Source organism: Daphnia magna, unplaced genomic scaffold (genome assembly GCF_020631705.1).
Source record: "Daphnia magna isolate NIES unplaced genomic scaffold, ASM2063170v1.1 Dm_contigs021, whole genome shotgun sequence".
In the NCBI taxonomy this organism is placed as follows: Eukaryota; Metazoa; Arthropoda; class Branchiopoda; order Diplostraca; family Daphniidae; genus Daphnia; species Daphnia magna.
The window spans coordinates 1,092,426-1,115,126 of record NW_025533118.1 but is presented as its reverse complement, the minus strand read 5'-3'; the positions used below and the strand labels follow the sequence as shown (position 1 = coordinate 1,115,126).

The following is a 22,701-nucleotide window of genomic DNA, read 5'->3' as shown; positions in this document are numbered from 1 at the left end:
AGGAACAATGCACATTGGTCTTTTTATACGGAAGGTGGGTCTCGATGTAAAAGTCAAGACCTCCCACCCCCTTCTTGTATATAGTCCTCGTACTTTTCCCAGTATAAAACCGAAGCCGTGTAACTCTTGTTGGTGGACAAGAGTGGGCCACATCGGAATTACCTACTGGTCGATGGAGATTGTTCTTCCTTGTTCAGGGGTAGTCTGGCGCTAGACTCGATCTGATGTGCGCCGACGCCACTTAAAAAAAAAATTTCTATGTAACTATCCGCTAGAGGGAGCCTCAAAAATTAAATGGACCTTAAACATAACAATGCTGATAAATATATCAGTTGAATAAAGTAACTAATTAAAAGATAAAATACTTACTTAACTATATACTTAACTATACAATACTATACTATATATATATAGTTATATATACTTTAACTTCATTTGACGTTAAAGGATCTTTTTAAAGCAATTAAGGACTACTTAGAGATGTCTTTAAGATGTCCTGTCGCGGATACTTATGGACAAAGCAATTTAGGACTACATCGAGATGTCTTTAAGATGTCCTCTAAGGGACACTTATGGAGAAAGCAATTAAGGATTATATAAAGATGTCATAAAGATGTCCTCTAAGGGATAGTTATGGACACAGCAATTAAGGACTATATAGAGATGTTTTTAAGATCTCCTGTAGGGAGCACATATATCAGGAATTCAAAAAGATGGCATCGTTATATCTCCAAGAAGTCAAAAACATAGCATTCAGATGTCTTAAGGAAATCTTTAAGATGTCCAAAAAATATCTTTGGTGATTCAGAAAGGTTACCTAAAGATGTCTTCAGGAAGTCAGAAATATGGCATCGGAATATCTTTAAGAAGTCAGAAAGATATCATTGAGATGTCTTTAGGAAATCTTTAAGATGTCCAAAAAATATTTTTAAGTAATCAAAAAGACGTCTAAAGTTGTCATTTATACATCCAAAAGACAACTTAAAGTTGTCCTCAAACTGTCTTGATAGACGTCTTAAAGATAGTACTAGTCCCGGACATTTGGACGAAACGAAGGAGTCTTAAACATTATTTTAAAGACATCCTTAGGACAACCCCCCTCGAGACAACCGGACATCCTTGGGATGTCATAAAGATAACCCGTTGCTATGTGGGTCTGTTGCTATTGTTTTTCAGGTGATATGTTTCTTATATAATATCAACTGCTTCATATAAGTTGTCTTTACTAGTAGAACATTTGGTCAATATTATCCAACTAGGGCAATACCGTTTTGGACTATAAAAAGATGTTTGCTTTTAGACAAGGCCATTTCAGAATATAAAAAGATGTCTTTAAGATGTCCTTTGGGGGATACTTTTGGGTAAAGCCATTTCAGAATATACATCTTACGGTTGTCTTATTTTAATCTTGGTGTTATGTCCCGAGTTAGTCTTTTAGCGGACATCCTAAAGACATCTTTTTTAAGTCTTCAAGTTCATTGGTGAAGTTGTCCTGAATTTGCCTTGTTTAGACGTCTCAAAGACATCTTTTTCTGATCCAATTTTGCCCTTGTTCATTTGTCCTGAAATAGCCTGATCTTGGACGTCTTACGAACGTGTTATTTAAGTCTTTCTATTGTGTCCCGACCCGAGTTAGTCTTTGAGCGGACATCCTAATGACATCTTTTTTTGGTCTTCGAACCGCCTTGTCCTAGAGTAGGCATACCTGAACATCTTAAAAACAATCATTTTTAGTCTTCGATAGCATTGTCCCAAAATAGTCTTCTGACGTCCTATGGACATCCATGGTCCCCAAAACAAGCTGTTATACTCCATGTTAAGTTATTTATATGATGATTTTGTAAGTATTGTATTATGTTTAGTGGCACAGGGGTAGGAGACAAGTCTGCGAATCTATGTTCCAGAAGTTCAAATCTAACCAACGCTCACGTAATCTTATTTATATTTTTTTACCTTGAACCCTTGACAGTCACTTGCAGGACATACCTTGAACGTCTGGTGTAGGATATCCTGGGAAGTACCATCGGGATATATATAGAATGTCCAAAGGATGTCCGCTTCTGACGTCCTATGGACATCCATGGTACCAAATGTTGTACTATGGATATCCTGGGTAGTGCAATAGGGATATATATAGGATGTCCAAAGCATGTCGTGACGTCATATGGACTTCTATGGTATCTGCCATATCTGCCTAGCCATCTAAGTGTTCTGCTAGTGTTAAGACGTCCTGTTTTTAGCCTTCGACAGCATTGTCCCAAGGTATTCCTGAGAAAACATCTTATTGACCTCTTGTTTTAGTCTTCGATGGCATTGTCCCAAGGTAGTCCTGAGCGGACATCTTAAAGAAATCTTTTTTTAGTCTGAAATGGCCTTATCTAAAAGTATCCATGACAGGACATCTTAAAGACATCTTTCCATGGTCCGAAACTGCCTTGTCCAAAAGAATCCTCGACAGGACATCTTTAAGACATCTGTTTGTAGTCCGAAAAGGCTTTGTCCAAAAGTATTCTTTACAGGACTTCTTAAAGACATCTTTTTTTGGTCAGGCAGGCCCATGTCCTAAAGTATCCCCGGCAGGACATCTTAAAGACATCATTTTCTAGTCTTCCTTTATCTTGTCCCAATTATAGGCCTAATGGGACATCTTAAAGACATCTTTATTTTGTCAGGCAGGTCCCTGTCCCAAAGTATCCCCGACAAGACATCGAAAAGACATATTTTTTTGGTCTGGCATACCCTTGTCCTAAAGTTTCCCCGACAGGACATCTCTAAGACATCTGTTTCTAGTCCGAAAAGGCCTTGTCCAAAAGTATTCTTGACAGGACATCTAAAAGACATCTTTTTTTGTTCTGTCATGCCCTTGTCCTAAAGTATCCCTGGCAGGACATCTTAAAGACATCCTTTTCTAGTCTTTTTTTGTCTTATCCCAATAGTAGACCTGACGGGACATCTTAAAGACATCTTTTTTTTGTCAGTCATGTCCCTGTCCCAAAGTATCCCCGACAAGACATCCAAAAGACATCTTTTTTTGGTCTGGCATGCCCTTGTCCTAAAGTATCCCCGGCAGGACGTGTTTAAGCCATCCATTTTTAGTCTTCTTTTGTCTTGTCCCAAAAGTAGGCCTGACGGGACATCTTAAAGCCATCTTTTTTTTGTCAGGCATGTCCTTGTACCAAAATATCCCTAACAAGACATCCTAAGGACATCTTTTTTTAGTCCGGGATGTCTTTTGGACTACCGGATATCCTTGGGATGTCTTAAAGATTACCCGTTGCTATGTGGGGTATGATCGTCTGCCACAAACGATTTTTGTTCGTATATCCCAACGAAAACCGTATGATCGTCTGCTGCTAACGATATTCGTTCTTTAAAAACCCAAGAAAATCGTTGACAGTAAACGATTTCCGCAAAGGTACATTTTGGTTGACGATTTTAAAAGGTTTTCCATGTGCGAAATTCATTCAACGATAGCATAATGATTTTCGTCGGTTTCGATTTACAAAAATCCGGAGATGTGTAAAGCTCTTTGGTGAAGTGCACGAGATTCTAGAATCATAACTGATTCTATAATAAAGAAGTGATTCGAGAAAATACATTTAAAAATGTTCCAAAGGCCGACGACATTCATCAAGTGCAATTTATCTAAGCCCTTTTTCACAAACAGGGAGAATAAGAAAAAAAATTATTCGGGTAATAGTAACCGGAAGATGTTTCAATTAATGCAAATCGTTAAGCGACTTTTACTTTAAAGAAGTATTATTTGTTAATGAAAATAAGTAATGGTTGGGTGCATGAAATGAGTCCCTACCACGCGGAAACTCGGGTTGGAGACTCGCCAAAGCTGGTCTTTTTCTAATTAAAATTTTTCATCAAAAGATACGATAATCGTTGGGAAAAAACACAACTATTATCATAAGCTGAAATGTAAAGCCGGTTTTCGTCGGTAAAAAACGTACGTTCCTTGTCCACCGCTTTCAGACCATTTCTGCGTACGAAAACCGCAAACAAAATCTATCAGTGCACTCTCAATTTCTGATTTCTACTTTTTCACTGCTTTTGGCTACCATTTGGTAGCGAAATGAAACATGCTACTTTTTGGTAGAAACTGCTACCATTTGGACGGAAACATTTTTAAAAAATTTTTAAAAAGTAGGGTAAAGTAGATCCTCTACCATCTGCCTACCATTTGCAATGGTAGACTTGTCTACCATTGACAAAAACGGAAAAAAAGAAAAGTCTTCGGTGGAGATCGAACACGGAAAGACATATTACTAATGTTCGCAGTCAAGCGCCTTAACAAATCAGCTATTTTAACATGTTAAGATATAAACATTTTCCTAACTATTTCGAGGATTCAGTTAAGAACTTAGAAAAAATTCTGACTGAAAACTAAAGTATGTTTACATTTAAGACATTTGAGTATTTGTTAATACTAAAATCCTACTTTTAATTATTATATATTAATTTTAAACTATAATTTCTATCTTTTTCATTTTTAATCGCTAATTTAACCCAAATATTTCAAAATAACAAAGGAAATGTTAATGTTCAATAACAAATTTAAAAAGCTAAAGTGGAAATAGTTGTATTAAATCAAATAAAATATGGCAAATTTAAAAAGGGGAAGTAAAATTAACCTGTAAGTCATCAGAAGAAAGTTTGTTTGCTTCCCAAGTTTTGTTTTGTTATATTCCAACGAAAAGTGCATATTTACTTGGGAATCGCCCCTCCATTTTTGTTGTGATTTTGCGTTTTCGTCTGCTAATTCTTACTTTATGGTAGACACGCATTTGTCTACCATATGGTAGGTCATCTTCCATTCCCCTACTAGCTAAAAGTAAACAAAATTTTCTACCATTTCTCTACCTTTTTCGTTCTACTACGCATGGTGGCCGAAAAGTAGGAAAAAGGTAGAAATCAAAAATTGAGAGTGTGCTGATGTCATTGACATGTAATGGTTGTTTGAATTAGCTATAACACAATTGAGAAACACACTTATGATCTTTTATTAAGTACCTGAATGAATAGTTGGAGATCACTACTTTGATAGAGAGATGCAGATAGAGAGAGAAAACATGTGTACGGTAGCAGTACAAAAAAGCAAGAGAGCCATCACGTACAATGGCTGTACATGGTTGCACATTATGCACACAGATGGCGCTGGACACGTATGTTTAACATCCCCTTTCAAACAGTACAGACATGAATAACGGAATGCAGACACATAAGATGTTTTTGTTTGTTTTTTTTGTTTTTTTTTGTTTTCTTTTTAATTTCCGGAAAGAGACGGGGCAAGACCAATGCGTGAGCGAATGAAGGAGAAACGCGAGGCCTCAATAGGTTTAGTAAAGATATCAGCTAACTGATAGGTTGTACTAATGTAAACAACGTCAACAATACCAGCAAGTTGTATCTCTCTAATGAAATGATACCTGACATCAATGTGTTATGTGCGCTGGTGATAAACAGGATTATGGATAAGGCTTATGGCGCTCTGATTGTCACACATTATGCGCACAGGACCGGGTAGAATGCTACCAATCTGTTGAATGAGGCGTTGAAGCCAAATTGCATCTTTAGTGGTGTTACTAGCGGCTACATACTCTGCTTCCGTGGTCGAGAGTGCTGTGCACGTTTGCTTTCGACTATTCCATGAAATAGCACATCCAAGATGGACAAACAACGTGCCAGATGTAGATTTCCGGGAGTCTAAATCACCTGCATAATCTGAATCAGTATAGCCTAAGAATTCAGCACGTCCTTTTCCAGAAAAAAGGAGTCCGTAGTTTTTCGTTCCTGCGAGATAGGCAATAATTCTCTTAACTGCTGTCCAGTGTGGTTTACCAGGGTTTTTGCTAAAGCGGGCTGCTTGACCGACGGCGAATGATATGTCAGGCCGTGTACAAATTGCAGCGTAAGTCAAACATCCTATGGCCTCACTGTATGGTGTGTCTGACATGGCTGTAATTTCTTCGGGTGTCGTTGGAGAATTAGCTGCACTAAGGCGAGAATTAGAGTCAGCAGGGGTGCTGACTGGATGTCAGTCGATCATTTTGAACCTTTGAATGACTCGATGAATATATTGGGGTTGAGACAGGAATAGCCTACGTTGAGGGCGATCACGTGTTATCTGTAATCCTATGAAGAAATCAGCTGGACCTGAGGACATGGAAAAATGAGATTTGAGGTACATGAGGAGGTTCTCGTTTGTTTGCGTGCTGTTGCTGAAAACGATTCCGTCATCTAACCAGATGGCGAAGATTTTAAATTCAGAATTAGTTTTTTGCAAATATACACATGGATCAGCTTGGCTGCTGATGAATCCAAACTTAGTAAGGAAAACATCGAATTTTGAGTTCCACAAGCGTGAGGCCTGTTTGAGTCCGTAAAGCCCTTTGTGGAGACGGCAGACGAGTGAGGCATTGTTGGGAGAAATGAAGCCTTCGGGTTGCCGAACATAAAGTTCCTCCTCAACGTCTCCATAGAGAAAAGCCGTGCAGACATCTAGCTGGATCATGTCAAGGTCACGGTGAGCAGCAATGGATAATATGGTTCGAAGTGAGTCAAGTTTGACCACTGGTGCATAGGTTTCGACGTAGTCTAAACCGGTGCGCTGGGTGTACCCCTTTGCAACAAAGCGTGCTTTGTATCGTTGTACAGTTCCATCAGATCCTAGTTTAAGTTTGTAGATCCATCTACCTCAGATAGCAGTCCGACCATAGGGGAGTGGTACAAGTGACCAAGTTTTGTTACTCATAAGAGAGCTATATTCCTCTTCCATAGCCTTCTTCCATTTAAGTGAGTCTGCACCGGACATGGCTGAATTGTAGTTAGTTGTCTCATTGAGTGTGTCACCATCTGGCTGAGTGTCTTCATTCTGGGTCGCAATCTCCGCCCACTCTCGCCTTGGTTGATGACCTCTGGCCGATCGCCGAAGTTCTCTTGGTTGAACGAATTTAGGGACTGAAATTACTGGGTCCGGTATGACAAAGGGCACGTTGATTGAGACAGATTCAGATATTGGCTGGTCATGTGGTGTGGTGTTGGATAGAGTAGTCTCAATGGTGTTTGGTGTGTCAGAAGGAGGCAATCCAGGTTCAGCTGATGAATTAGAGGAGACCAGAACATTTTCTTCATTAAACAGCGCATCTCTGCTGATTTTTATTCGCCGACTTGTCGGATCCCAAAAACGGTATGCTTTTGTATTGTCACAGTAGCCTACAAATATGCATCTGATACTCTTTGGCTCCAGCTTGCGACGTTCACAGTCAGGGATGTGGACATAGGCCTCAGTGCCAACTATTCTTAAATGTGAAATATTTGGTTTTCTGCCGAACCATAATTGATAGGGTGTAAGTTGGGCACAGCTGGATAGTGTGCGGTTGAGTGTGTAGATGGCGCAGCTGTAAGACTCCGCCCAGAGTTCAAGTGGAACACCCTTCATGTGCATTGAACTGCGTTCAGCTTCTCCAATTGTGCGATGGTCTCGTTCAGAGACGCCATTGTGTTGCGGCGTATGTGCTTGGCTAATCTCATGCCGGATAGTTTTTCTAGTGAGCCATGCGCAAAAATCATTACTTGTAAATTCCCCGCCTCCGTCTGTTCGGAGTGTGTGTACAAGTTTCTTCGTTTCACTCCGCAAACGACACACGAAAAGCTTGAAGGACTGGAAAACTTCAGATTTAAGTTGAAGGAAGTATATTACTCGATACCCACTGAAATCATCTTTAAAGGTGACGTAGTACCTAGAGCCGGTTGGTGATGGTTGTTGCATGGGGCCACATACATCCGAATGGATAAGTTCTCCAACTTGTTTGGCTCGATTCCGCCCGGATTTAAAAGGGAGGCGATGCATTTTGCCATAGGCACAACCAGTGCAAACATTGGGGGGAGTAATGCGGTCCTGCAAGTTGATTCCGTCGACTAATTCTTCATCCACCATTTTGATAATCGTTCGGTAGTTGGTATGGGAGAGACGTTGGTGCCACTTGAAGAGTGAATCCTTACTTGCTGTGGCAGTGTGCGCGATGAAAGCGAAGTTTTTCTTAGTGGATTCAGGGTCTTCGGTGATTTTTCTTGTTTTGGTTTTTACATTTTGGTTTTAGTTACATTTTGGTTTTTAAAATGAACATCAATTCCACGATCAGTGACTGAAGCGATCGACAACAAATTTGTGTCTAGACCAGGCACATGCAACACGTCATGTAGTATGGCCGAGTGCATCGTATCACATACTGTAGTAGTGACATGTACACTTCCTTGTCCGCGAACAATCAGTTGGATTCCACCAATTCCATTTACAGTCCACGAAGTCGATGTGGTGGGAATGTAGTTGTGCATGATGGACTCTTCCTCACACATGTGATGTGTGTCTCCTGAATCGGCATACCATCCTCCTTTTGTAAGTTGTCTGGTACTTGCTCCAAGCGCAAAAGGTAGGTTATTAGATAGGCAGAGTTTAGCATTGCTTGTCTTTCTTTTAGAATGATTCCTTTCGTGTCTGATTTTCTTTTGACATATTGATTCAGTGTGATCATAGCATTTACAGTATGAATATATTACGTCTGGGGTTCCATTTTCTTCGTTTATGCGTCTTCAACATTCTGCTTCCGTGTGGCCAGCCTTTCCCCAATATTCACATAGAACTTTTTGTTGCTTATAGTTTCTTGACGTGTCTTGATGTTGATTGTTCCTGAAATTATACGATTTAGTAGCTGTAAAGGCTTCAGCTTTGGGGCTTTCATAGAAGACTTCTCTAAGAGAGGGGATGAGCAAGTGTTTCTATGTTGTTCATTCATCAATTTGGTAATAAGTTGGGGCATCGTCTTCTCTTTTGCAGAAAGATTGTCCCATACGGTCATGAAACCTCTGAATTTGTACGACAGTGTAGACACGATCTTGGTAATAATTTGGGATTCAGACATTGGTTGCCCTAGGTCTTCCAACGGTCGAGCAAGATTTTCTATTGCCGTGATGTGAGTCATCATACTATGTTCACTGACATATTGGTAGTTGAAGAAACTTGCTTGTAGCACATGTGTGCTTGCAGAAGCATTTTGCAAGTACTGTGCTGCAAGTTTCTTCCAAATGGTAAATGCTGACTTGCAATTAACGAACGCCTGTTGTTCTTTTGGGGTGATAGTTGCCATAAGAATAACTCGAGCAGTTGTGTCACACTTCTTCCATTCTTTGATAAGGGTGCTATTAGTGGTAACTCCGTCTTCGTTAACAATTGGTTGGGGTAACTTGGACTTCCCCTGAGAACAGTAAGTATTGTTAAATTTTAGTGGGCAATCGATCACATATTGTCAAATAATTATGTGTGAAATACCTCTACTATATCAAGTAAATCACTTTGGTCAAGAACGAGCCAGCAATTGTACTTCCACAATTGAAAGTTTGTGCCATTGAACTGCTCGATATGGCTAAGTTTGGGAATTTTTGATTCAGTCATAGTAGTAACGTCCCTTAAGTCTGTGCATATAAATGATTAGTGGGCAATCAATCACATATTGGCAAGTAATTATGTGTGAAGTACCTCTACTATTTCGATTCTACAATGGGAGGCAGAAGAACAATTGTGCCACTGAGTTGTTCAACGTGGTTGAGTTTGGTGTTTTTTTTTTTTTTTTAACTTACTAAGAAAAAAATATCGGTTAACCTGGGCCCATAACCTGTTTGAATTAGCTATAACACAATTGAGAAACACACTTATGATCTTTTATTAAGTACCTGAATGAATAGTTGGAGATCACTACTTTGATAGAGAGATGCAGAGAGAGAGAGAAAACATGTGTACGGTAGCAGAACAAAAAAGCAATAGAGCCACGTACAAGGGCTGTACATGGTTGCCCATTATGCACACAGATGGCGTTGGACACATATGTTTAACAATGGTTGGCATCGTGGACTGATTTCTGATTGCGATGCGGGAGACTTGGGTTTGAGACTCGGGTTTGAGATTATCTATAGGTAGCTATTTCCTCAAAAAACTAAAATTTTTATGAAATTTCATTCAAATAAAAGTAGTACTATTATCGTCTGAAAAAAACCCCAACGATTTTCGTATTCTAAAATGTAAAACGGATTTTCGTCGGTAAAAAACGTACGTCCCTCTTCCACCGGTATTAGAAAATATTTGCGTACGAAAACCGCAACCACAATTTATCAGTGTTAACGCAAACGTAAAATCATGCTGAGAAGAGTTGAGCTGAGAACGAAGACGATTAACGGCAAAATGGTTTAAGTTGGAGATCATTTAGTTGGACTAAAAAACAACTACAATTTAGCCGAAATCTAGTAGAAAGGTCGCCAAAACGCTTTTCCCCCACATCAAGTAGATATTGGCCTGGTACAAAATCTTCTTTGACTCATCCCATTTGGAAGTAGACAGATTTCTTATACCTGTCAAAATTTCTTGACCGTTCTTTTTGTTGACGGTAAAAGTAAGATTCTAGTCTTTCTGCAAATGTGATTATATTTGAGTATTCTGACAGAGTATTTTATTCTTTGTTGTTTTTAAAACAGCAAATTTTTTTCTTTTCTTTTTAGAACAAACCATTATCAATAGAACTTAAAGACAGAGTTGAAAGAAGCTTACCGATTTTGGAGCGCGCTCAGAGCTATCCGCTCACACCCGTAAAACGAGCAGCTCGCGCTCTCCGCTCACCATTTGAAAAAAAGAGCGCGAGCCACTCGCAAAAGCTCTTTTTCAGCCTTCAAAATTTTGTCGCTGGACGTTCACTGAAAATTTCCGTTTATCATATTCATATTCCATTTTAACAGGTGTATTATAATTGAATACATGTAGTACTTCACATTTTTGAATTTCAGTTAAAGCTTTTTTAAAAAATTGAATTTTTATTTACTTTAACTTGAAAATCTTGTTAACTTTAAAAGTTAAATTGAAAGAGTAAAGACTAACTAAGAATAATTTTATTTAGTTGGGGATGAGATGAGATGAGAAAAGACTATGACTAATGTAAAGAAATACTCATCAGGATAGCTTTGTTCAAATCTTCCTGTGTTCTAATCTGCTTATACTTCCAAGAACTATCCAAATGATTCTTTATATAGAAGACTTATTAGTCTTTTTTACTTTTCTCGTGGTAGAGAGTCTAGCCTGAACAGGATTAGATGACTGTCTCTCTACGCTTGGTTCTTGGTTTCTTATTTGCCAAGCAGAGTTAAATTCTGTTAGGTGTGTAGGGTGTATTGTCTAGAACGAACAAAAATTAGAATTTTTTCAGAATGGATGAGTACGATAGAAAACAACTTACTCCTATGTGCCTCTTGGAATTGTAGCCAGAATTGTTGGTAATAGTCAGAAGTTCAATCTCGCCTTTTTTATTAAACTTTGGCTTTGTCTTGTGACCTATGAGGCATTTAACTAAAAAGCCTTTGCCATCTTTTTTGTCGTACATGAATTAGAAATAGTTGGATGGCAATTTAATTCTAGATTCATTTCAGCTTGTTGGTTTTTTCCCCCGGTGTTTCCATTTTCAACTTCAACATGAGAAGAGGAATTTACGATAAGGAGAATTTAAAAATAGACAAATGAATTAGATACGACCATACAGGGAAAGGGAATCAGGGATACAGGCCAAAAACGATACATACAGCCAGTCAGCCACACAACATTGGAAAACATTACATTGATTCACTATGAAAATAATTTTTTTTACTTACGAGGAATTTGCATGATTTGATTCTGATTCAGATTCAGAGCCATCAGAGGCTGATAGCGTGATTTGGTCAGCCATGCCTTGACTTATATTTGCACTTGCCATTTCCATTGCCTTAGATTTAGAGGTCAGCCTCCTGTTTTCTGCTTTGGAATTGACGAATTACACTTGGTGAAAATATTGGCTGATAGATGGTGCCACGGTCACGAGCTTCCGCTCGTGACTCATCCGCTCCCGCTCTAGCTCGTGATTTTTAAAATAGAGCGGCTCTAGCTCGCCGCTCACCAAAAAACGCGAGCGCGCTCGCCTTCCGCACTCGTTTTACGGGTGTGAGCGGATAGCTCTGAGCGCGCTCCAAAATCGGTGAGCTTCTTTCAACTCTGATTCTAACTACAGCAACATGATCGGCAACCTTTTCTAGTTCAACGAATTTGATAAGATGCAACCATTAAAAAAATTTGCTTTACACTCCTATTGCCTCAACATTTTTCCGGTTTTAAAATTTGAGTTGTCTCTAGTTTTTTACAGTTTACAACTAGTGAGATCTGCGTAATAAAAAAAAACGATGTGTAGCTAAGATAGTTTGCTACTCAACTATATATTTTTTGGTTGAATTCAATAAGTATTTTAGTGAGATGGGGGGGGGCACAAAATACGCAAAACGTTTCAATTGGCCCTCTCTCCTCTAAATTAGGTCTACACTATCAGTTTTTGCTTTCTACCTTTTTTCTACTTTTCGGCTACCGTTAGTAGTACACTGTAAAAAAGGTAACGATTTTCGGTAGATGATTACTGCCGATAATCATTAGCTGGTATCTTTAAGCGTTATGTGCTACTTTTCGTAAGAAATAATTCACAGTTTCAGGTAGATCGTCGCGGAAAATCTAGTTGTTAAAAAATCTAACGATTTTCGGTATAAAGTTGATACCGATAATCGATAGTTTCAGGTAGATCCTATTTCTATACATAATATCTTTCCCTTTAAAGATATTTTCGAAGAAACGACGGAGGTATTTTATTCGTAAAAGTAGTCTACATACAAACAGGAACGAAAAGAGGCAGGATGAAACTGATAGACATAAAATTCTTCAGTTTTAAGAGATTCTGAGCAATTTGAAAATTATCTGGTCTTTTTTCAATTAGTAAAAGCTGGACTTTGTTATAGAATAATACAGTTCGATAATCTTACAAATAAAGAAAAATTTTCCGCAGTGAGAAGTAATACTTCAAATCATATCAAATTCTTGAGGTGTGTGAAATAATGGGACCCAAAATCAAGCTTTCTTTTACACCAATAAAACACATACTATTGTTTTGGGTTGCTCATTTAATTTTTTAAAATTACATCAATTTAGTCAAGTTAGATTTATCAACTTCACAAATTTTATGAATCGGCGATGTTCGAAAACAGATTTTCAGCACGTAAAATCGAATGTTACCATATCTTAAAAAATTTCCCCCTAAATTTTTCTATCACCTAACCGACTTTAATTATATTTCTAGAGATGTTTTCCATTGGGTTTTCATCGAATGTAGCTTAGTGGTAAAGCAGTGGAGTAGGATTCGAAACATCTAGTGTTCGAGTCTCGTGGCTAACTAAACTTTTTTCATTCCGTACCTATAATACCCCACAAATTTTGGGTTTATAGATAAAAGTAATATTTCTAATCGTTACCTTTTGAGGGTTCTGGCGCACAATTTTCGATACGTATTCTGCTTATCAACTTTCGTAGATTAAATCTACCTTCCCTCGTAACCCGATTTCCGAGGGTTACACGTCTCGAAAAATGTGAGGCATTAATAACAGTGTAGTAGAGCCAAAAAGGTAGCGAAAAGGTAAGTAATTTTGATTACTTTTAGTTAGTTGAGGATTGGTTTTCAATATATACCTTATCGTAGACGAATGGTAGCGACTTCTACTAAAAAGTAGCAAGTTTCATTTCGCTGTACCCAATGGTGGCCAACAGAAGAGAAAAAATACCAATCCAAAATTTACAATGTGCATTTTGATTTGCTTTGACAAAGAAACTAGCCTTTAGTCCCCTAATTTAACTGAATCAGTAAAACTTCTACTCTGCTCATTTCATTTGAGTGTGGGTAATATAGGATTGCGTAACCAAATGCAATGGGACATTGATATTGATATCCTGTCCAAGTAGGGGAGGGTGGGGCTAGTTGGTACAATTTTTTAAATTTCTTCTCTGGTTTCTTTAATTTTCAGATTTTGACACCCAAAAAATGTAAAAGAAAGCTCGGATAATCAGCTTTCTTGTGCTATTTTTTAATTTGATCTACGTTTAAAAATTCATATCGAAATCAACGTTCAAAAAGCTAAAAAGAATTTGCCTACATGCCCCACTAACGGGGTAAGTTGGCAGTGGTAGTGGGGTAAGTTGGCCCCATGTATTTCAAATACGGATTTCAGTGAAATGTTGATGTTGTAAACAAACTAGAAAAACATTACAACAAACAAAAATCCTATAGTTATTTTAGAGTGGGAAACTCAGAAACAAGTTGTGATAACTTACATAAAGATTAATAGCCTTAAATGCAAAAAATAAAAAATAATATAGAGGAGAGTGGGGGCAATTGAGACACAGGGCAATTGAAACAAAAATTGTTTCTCTCGCCGTATAAGAGGAATTTTCTTGAAAAAATTAGGGTCAATAGAATGAGGGGGTTTACAAGTTTAGAAAAATTTACGAGTTTTTGTATTCAAAACTTTTTAAGATATCTCGAAAAAACTGTTTTTTGTTCTCCGTCTGTTAAATTTGCATTTTCAATTTTTTTGTTTTAACCCCTAAAACGCTACGCTTTATTAATAAAATTAGTTTTAAATGATTTTCAATTCATTTTTCTACAACTTAATGTCATTTAATTTTTCCCTGCATTCTTAAGTAATTTTAAATAATTAAATGTAACGATGACCCTATTGCAGGGCAATTGAAACACTTTGTTTATATTCCCTCTCTGCAAATGGTTGCATTCTTTTTGCAAGTATTTGACGTAATTCATTTAAACAAATGTAAATCATCATGTTAACACAACTATAGTACTTTTATTCGCTGTTTGGGATTTATTAAAAAAAGCATGTTACTTAATGGTTTTTTTTTAATTTAATTATTTAAATATTTTAAACTAAATTACGATCTACTTTAAGCATATTTTAAAAATCTGTAAATCGCATTGTACCTAATGGTAAAATTTGATCACACTAGCAGTTGTGGCTGCTGAGATATCGTGATTTTCATTTTATGTGGGTATGAAGAAGCTTCCTTATGGGAAAACCCACGTTGCAATTACGTCGACACACCATTTCAATTGCCCTGCTACCATGGCAATTGAAACACACGAAGCGACCTCAGTTTTTTACAATTTACTTCTATTAAAATTAATCTTTTCTCATAAAAAAAAATATCCTTTAGTAGCTGAGATAATAGGCTACAATTCTATATAATTTTTATATTAAATTATTCAGTTTTTGTTTCAAGAAATACAAAAAACCAAAAAGCGTATCAATTGCCCCCACTCTCCCCTACATAATTCAGGCAAACACTTCACAGGTGAACATCGGAGAAAGTGAAACACCTAAAATGTGCCAAATTTTGTCCTCTAATGCATACCACTGTTCACCATAAGTCATATCTAGCAAAAATTCGACTTACAATTCCCTGACATTTTGACAGGCCATGTACTATACATATGCATGTATAATTCCTATGCCGACATGCCCCATGTTGAAATGTATCAACTTGCCCCAACCCAGGGTTTATTCAAATAAAAATTTTATTACTCCTTTATAATTGATTAAAACAAATCCATTGTTACAGTTCAATAGAGGACACAATTTTCTATAAAACAAATATTTTTTTAAAATTATATGCATACCAAGAAAAGATAAAATTGATGAATACCAAGCACGCAACTATTGTGGATTTGACGCAAAAAATTTCGTTATTTTCTATTTCCTAAACGATTTGGGATAAATTTATAAAACTTTGCACAAATGTGCACACGATAAACATCTTTGACTATGAATTATTTCAATAAAACCTCTTTCACACAATTCTTCTAAATTAGGAATTGCAAACTTGCCCTCCTGCCAACTAGCCCCACTCTACCCTATAAGCAAACTTAAACATTAAAAATATATTTAATATAAACAATAAAAAAATTGAATTCTACAAAAGATAATTTTCTTCAAACAAAGTAATAAAAAAAATATCATAATGTAACAAATCCAAATAATGTAAAGGCTTGTGAATTACGAATACCCACCGAAGAAGATGAAGTCGGGTACTTGGTTGATATTTTCCGTAGAAGCCCATCTTTTAAAGTCGGCTATCAGATCATTTCTTATTAAATTTCGCCAGTAAAAGGAGACAAGAAGGTTGTCTACAATACGACTCGTTACATTCCCGTCATCATGAAAAACAAATTGTGCGAAGGCCGTCTTCTTGATACTTTTTGCCCTATCGTAGTCTGGAATCAACTGTATAACAACATAAAATAAATTTATGTTAAGGTACGGTAACAGAACTTTATAAACTAACAACTTACCCCAAGGAAAGTAAAAATAAAATTGGCGAACTGTTAAATCGCCGATAAAGGCAATATGCATTGGTCGTCGATTTCTTTTTTCTGATAGAAAATCAAAACAATGGACCAAGTCTATCTGGGAATATTCCTTAACCAATTTTGGGCTTCGGCCCTAATCGCATAATTCATCACGCGTTGGATCAAAATTCGGTAGAGGAGAGTGGGGGCAATTGAGACACAGGGCAATTGAAACAAAAATTGTTTCTCTCGCCGTATAAGAGGAATTTGCTTGAAAAAATTAGGGTTAATAGAATGAAGGGGTTTACAAGTTTAGAAAAATTTACGAGTTTTTTTATTCAAAACTTTTTAAGATATCTCGAAAAAACTGTTTTTTGTTCTCCGTCTGTTAAATTTGCGTTTTAAATTTTTTTGTTTTAACCCCTAAAACGCTACGTTTTAGTAATAAAATTAGTTTCAGATGATTTGCAATTCATTTTTCTACAATTTAATGTCATTTAATTTTTCCCTGCACTCTTAAATAATTTTAAATAATTAAATGTAACGATGACCCTATTGCAGGGCAATTGAAACACTTTGTTTATATTCCCTGTCTGCGAGTGGTTGCATTTTTTTTGCAAGTATTTGACGTAATTCATTTAAACAAATGTAAATCATCATGTTAACACAAGTATAATACTTGTATTCGCTGTTTGGGATTTATTTTAAAAAGCATGTTGCTTAATGTTTTTTTTTAAATTTAATTATTTAAATATTTTAAACTAAATTACGATCTATTTTAAGCATATTTTAAAAATCTGTATATCACATTGTACCTAATGGTAAAATTTTATCACACTAGCAGTTGTGGCTGCTGAGATATCGTGATTTTCATTTTATGTGGGTATGAAGAAGCTTCCTTATGGGAAAACCCACGTTGGAATTGCGTCGACACACCGTTTCAATTGCCCTGCTACCATGGCAATTGAAACACTCGAAGCGACCTCAGTTTTTTACAATTTACTACTATTAAAATTAATCTTTTCTCATAAAAAAAATATCGTTTAGTAGCTGAGATAATAGGCTACAATTCTATATAATTTTTATAATAAATTTTTTAGTTTTTTTTTCAAGAAATACAAAAAACCAAAAAGTGTATCAATTGCCCCCACTCTCCCCTACATCGCTTCTGACGTTGTAACTTACATAGTCATTTAGCTGTAAATAATTACGGTTGAAATAGTCATCCCGGTCAAAATGGCACTTTTGCATCGTCATAGAAGTTGAACTGCACCAAACTAGATGATTTGTATTCCGACCTAAATCCACTAACAGGAAAATCAAAGCAAGACCAAGAAATTTAATCAATGCACACATAACTCTTGTCTTAATAAGATCAAACAACATAATGTGTACAATATGCTGGTTGTCTGTACCAACAAGGACAATATGTAGACAACTAACCCAGTCTAAGAAAAAAACAACGAGATAAAACACAGCGGTTGAAGAGTACTTATTTTTGGACATTTAAGTGTTTTCTGTACACTGAACAGTACTTTAAAATTTAAGTAGTGATTTTAGCGCACTGAAATACAAAAATTACATACTTTTATTCGTTTTTACCATACTTAAACTAAAATAACTATACTAATCACATTTAACATACTTCAAAAAATTGTAAACGTTTTTAGATAAGTGTTCTTAAAGGAATAAAGTACTTTTAACAAATAAAGTGCCATAAGTCAGTCTACTTTATTTTTATTTAAATATTTCTTTGTAAAAAAGTAACTTTTCGTTAAGTATTTTATGGAAAAGCAAATGCTTTCATACTTTTATTTCAATTTCCCGTCTCCCGCGTTACCTCACACACCGTGTAGTGTGCATATTAGCTGATGCCTTCTGCTACAAACGTCAATTAAGAAACAAGGTAAGTTTTTTAATATTCATTTGAAAGAGAAGCTCTTTCTATAACCAGTGGTGTGAATCTTCGTTGCCCATTCACTTGACAAAGGTATTTTTTTTTAAACTGGGCTCAGCTCCTATGGGGGAGTACTGCCCGGAATGTATTTACCGATAAACAGGGCGATTATTTACATAAATCACATGTCAGAACCGATCGTAGTGTAATATTTTTGACTGGATTTAAAGGCAACTATAAAGTTAGCAAAGTTAGGCAAAATCGTTGGATGCCATGGATACGAGGCTGATTAAATTTTTTACAAATTATATTTTTGAAAACTGGGCCTGCTTACGCCATACTGATCGGGTGAACATGACAAATTCTAGTACGGCCTGCAGAGTCTTCCCGGCTTGGTTGAACCTTCAAGACCGCCAGCCGACGGCCTCCGCTATAGCCTCAACCACACAGAAAGCCTTGGTCACAGTTACAGTGTGCTAAGATAATAGTTCTAGGGTGTTGGGAGTGAGAATTGTGGAGACAAAAAAAGAGATAGTAATTAAAGAATCAAGAGATTTGCCAACGTAGGCACTTTGTACTATGGATGAACGTACTCATTGCTTTCCAAATATCTGTGACTGCGGGTATGATAGCTAGACTTGGTGGCCAAACCATACTATAGGTTCGCTTGGCAGATTGACTTCAAAGCGATGCGAGGCTGGGAAAACAAGGGACAGTGAAATAAAAAGTTTTCCATGGTTTCAACCGGCTGGCCATACGCGCATGCAGATGAAATCGAGAATTTGAAGCGGAACTGGTGGGAGTTTAGAAGTGAGGGTCCTGAAACAATTTGGCTTACCTGGCCTAATGGTGGGTTGCTTGACATAGCTTCCGCGGATTTAACGTCTGGGAAGAAGGACCAGGTAATTGACCCGGATGCCAATTTGGCCCATTCCCGGTTCCATATAACTCTACAATCTGTTGGCGGATTTCGTTCCGTACGTTTGATTTGGATGGGAGAAAATTCTCTGAGGAGCCAGCACCACTTACTTCTGGACAACTACATCCTCTAGAGAAGGTCATACTAGGCAAGGAATTTGTACTACTACCGATCAGTAGAACAGTTTTAACTTCAACTACTGCTAGGGATACAAGATTAGAAATCTGCAAGCTGAACAGTTTGCGAAGTGGTCGAGTGAATGAGAATGATGAGGGAGCTGACGATACTTGCTCTACCCGTGTGTACTTCGAATCAGTTGTTTTGGCTTTTTTCAGAGCCTGGTGGACCGCGATTTGTATAGTTTGTGGCTCGTTGACATTCGTAGGTAGTGTAACGTTTTCAATTTCCAGGATTACTTGGTGATCTGTGGACAGCACAGAACACCGGTTCGAGTTAGAAGCGCAGCTGTGGCTGATGAAAATACGTTTTACGTTCGGCACGGATAGATACAGGGAGATATTGTTTTCTAGATGGACTGACTCAAAAAGATTTGACCACGGGGGTACCTTGGTGGAATTTGACAGTGCAGTGGCTTCGAACTTGGATGATATAACGCCCTTAGTAACTGAACGCTGGAGCCATTTAACCCAGCGTCTTAGCAAAGCAACAAAAAAATTGTCTAGTGTTAAATTACAATAAGCTATCCAGTACAATTTTTTAAATATTTTACCTACAATATTTGGTGACTAGCATGCTTGTCATCAAACATCCGAACGCCGCTTTCCCGTCAGACATAATTTACCTCGTTTCCACTAGAGGCGCTGGATTCACGCCTTGAAAAGCGAAAGGCGATTCTTTATTTTTCGTTCTGAAAAACATGCAGATGAATGTCCCTCATAAAAAAAGAAAACACGTATCCAGCGCCTCAAGTGGAAACGAGGCAAACTATGTTTTACGGATAAAACTTAGTACTCTCTCCACGTAAGAAAATTCCCTTTCCTAAACTATTTAAGTTTTAGTATAATAACAGATACGGAGATATAGCATAATGAATATACAATTTAACTGCATAATTTGGTGAATCAAAAAATATTTTTGTTTGTGCAAAACAAAAAAAATCATAAAACGTGCCCCTGTGTCATTTGGCACCCCATAGGGCGAAGCGGTGTTCTGATATTTGATGATTAACATGCTAGTCAACAAATCTTGTAGGTAAAAAATTAAAAACAAAATTGTACTGGATAGCTTATTGTTTATTTTTCACTAGAAAATTTTTTTGCAGCTTTATTTAAATTTTTATTAACCATTTCCCTATCCGCGCTACACACTATGCGCCATAAGACGCTGGATTAAATGGCCCTGGCGTTCGGATACTAAGGGCGGGTACTGTATTACTCACCGGAAAATGCTTCAGCAGCCATTCGAGAGAAGAACTAGAGAACACGACCATGTTGTCCTACATCTAAGAATGATGATCTGCGTGACTCGTAGATCCAGGAGAACAACACAGCAGCGGCTCCCTACTTATTGTTTCCTACTTAAGAGGTGCCAGGATCTCTTACATGGCTTTGGATACTTAAATTCCGCCCATACTTACACGAGATTTCCTACTAAAAAAACCTGTTTCATGTAAGAATGTTGTAAGTAGTTAAGTAGGCTCAATAATGGGTCTAGCCTACTTAAAATTCATTCGCACACTTTTTTTTCTATAGGGCAATTATATAATCTTTAGTAAAAAATTCAGCAAATGACTTCTATCATATCAAAATTTGTTGTGGTAATTAAGGTATATCCATAAATGGGGTTCAGAAATGAAAACAAAATGCCGTATACCACGGGATTCGAACATCAGACCTTTTAAATCGCAATCCGATGCTTTACCACTGAGCTACACGATGAGTTGCAAACATTGCGTCAAATACTATAAAGGTCTGTTGGGTGATAGAAAAATTTTTGGAAAAATTTTTAAGAAATGGTATCATTTGATTTTACGTGCTGAAATTCTGTAATCAAACACCACCGATTGATAAAATTTTTTAAGTTTATAGTTATAATTTGAATAAATTTATACTAATATTAATTTGATTAAATTAAATATCGTTTTCTTAGTTGAAATAGAAAAAGATAGAAAGAATAATGTTCAATTATCTACCGAAAATCATTACCTTTTTTAACAGTGCAACATTATAGAATTCCCGGTATTCCTGTGATGGAATTTGATGTGTTCAAAAAAAGTTGTTGGATTTTCAATTGACAATTCATGAGTAGTGTTTGATCATCAAAATTCGTCAGAGTTACAAGATACTTGCAATTTTAACGACTTTGATTTAGTCAACCTGCTTTACTGTGCAAGGTACTTAACTAAAGAACTTATATGGTATAAAAAGTACTTAAATTTGGGGAAACGATACTTAATTTTGGTACAGCTTTTAAATGGAAGTATTAAAAATGGGTAAAGTATGTTTCGCAAAACTTGAATAAAGATACTTAAATTAAAGCATACTTATTTCGAATGTTTCATACTTAAAATGCCATTTTCCATCTTATTTATAAGTGGGATGGTAAGTGTAAGTAGCATAACCACATATAAGTATTTGCAATTTACAGTAAGTGACTTGGGAAACTCGTTTTAAGTAAGAAAATTGCAAATTAAGTAGATTTTCGACCTACTTAATCAATCAGTAGGAAATTTCCTACTGAAATACTTACATTAAAGTAGGTTACCGCTGCTGTGAACGTTTGCTAAAACAAGTAGCACATCAGTTGATACTGTCTTGGAAGATTTTGTGATCGCTCTTAAAAACGTACGTTGACTTGTTCTGATTGTTTTAAGTCCGCACTTAGTATTAAGGAAAAGAGCCCAAAGGGAACAACCATACAACAAGATTGGCTCTATCGATGTGAGGTAGAGATAGCGCACGTATGTTCTTTTCAAACCCCAGGTAGCACGTAGGCATTTCATGATTGTAAAAAATGCTCTTTTAGCTGCTGCGGCCTTATTGCAAAAATGTTACGATCCTTTCAAACGGCAATCTAGGGTAAAGCCTAAAAGCTGAGTGGTTTTAGAAGGTAGGACGTCGGTGCCATTAATGGTAAAGCTGAGATAAGAGTAATCTTGCATTTTTGAGCACAAAAGTTGTAAGCTTCGAGTATCTAGTACAGGGTCTCTGTGTTAGGTAGCGACCGTCAGATCATCTGCGTAGCTCAGGATCAGGTGAGAAAAAGGGAGAGAGAGCCTTAGAACATCGTCGATCAAAACCATCCATAAGAACGGCGACAGTACTCCACCTTGTGGGCACCCGAGATTAACTGCGTGTGCCAAATTTGAACCGTAATGTGAGAGTAGGGCAGTACGACTGAATAGAAAGCACGATATCATACGCGTTAGATAAAGTGGGCATTTACATTCAATAAGCGAGAGAAGAATTGCTGGATGCAATGCGGCGTCAAAAGCACTTTTTATATCTAAAATGGCATAGGTGGCGTTTTGTTTGTGGTCAATGGCTTCTTCAATGTAGGAGACGAGGGCATGTCCTTCCGATAACGTAGACTTTCCGTCCATGAAACCGTGTTGGTTCGAACTGCTCCATTTGTTATTATGCGCAAACCATTGTAGCCGATACAAAATGATTTTCTCTAAG

At 37.1% G+C, this 22,701-nt stretch overlaps 1 long non-coding RNA gene across 2 annotated transcripts; it reads right to left on the bottom strand.

Annotated features, from left to right (window-relative positions):
• Positions 1 to 9,344: 9,344 nt before the first annotated feature.
• Positions 9,345 to 21,761, bottom strand: LOC116933197. Of its 2 annotated transcripts, XR_006652572.1 has the most exons (10): positions 21,226 to 21,761; positions 20,460 to 20,680; positions 18,054 to 19,626; positions 17,430 to 17,551; positions 16,248 to 16,398; positions 15,966 to 16,179; positions 11,692 to 12,104; positions 11,283 to 11,508; positions 9,542 to 11,221; positions 9,345 to 9,477 (listed from the first exon to the last, which is right to left on the bottom strand). It is a non-coding gene; the product is annotated as an uncharacterized LOC116933197 (long non-coding RNA). The 2 variants fall into 2 exon arrangements; XR_006652571.1 differs by lacking the exons at positions 18,054 to 19,626; positions 20,460 to 20,680; positions 21,226 to 21,761 and having other exon boundaries at positions 17,430 to 17,922.
• Positions 21,762 to 22,701: the final 940 nt, after the last annotated feature.